The sequence below is a fragment of the Penaeus monodon genome, chromosome 27 (genome assembly GCF_015228065.2).
Source record: "Penaeus monodon isolate SGIC_2016 chromosome 27, NSTDA_Pmon_1, whole genome shotgun sequence".
Lineage (NCBI taxonomy): Eukaryota > Metazoa > Arthropoda > Malacostraca > Decapoda > Penaeidae > Penaeus > Penaeus monodon.
In genome coordinates this window covers 35,117,939-35,118,402 of record NC_051412.1, presented here as the reverse complement: position 1 = coordinate 35,118,402, position 464 = coordinate 35,117,939, and positions in this window count along the sequence as shown.

Sequence of the window (464 nt, the reverse complement as noted above, 5' to 3'; positions counted from 1 at the left end):
ATCACTGATAAAGTTTTACATTTATAAGCACAGCTAGTTTTTTTATGGAGATATTTGTTTGGTTCCTAAAACTAGTATTTAAGAAGTCTCGATACGGTTGACTAATCATATATTATTTTCAAGACTATTACTTCCATTATTACCATTATCCAAACCATCACTATTCTATATTCTATGCTAATATATTCAATGAATGAAGCGAGTTACTATAGGAGAATCAATGAGATCTTAGTTAATTCGATTTGAATATCAGTTTGAGACTAGAGGAATTTAATGTCTCCCCTAAAAGATAAACGCTTTCTTTGGACGCATTGAAACTAACGTTTTCTTTGAGGACCAAATGATAGGGGCGACTAATCAATCTTGTTGAGGGAGGCGGTGTGATCTGAAAACTGAGTTAACAATATAAAATCCCAGATTTGCATTCTATTTCTCAGATCAAACTATTATTTGGCACCAGAGAA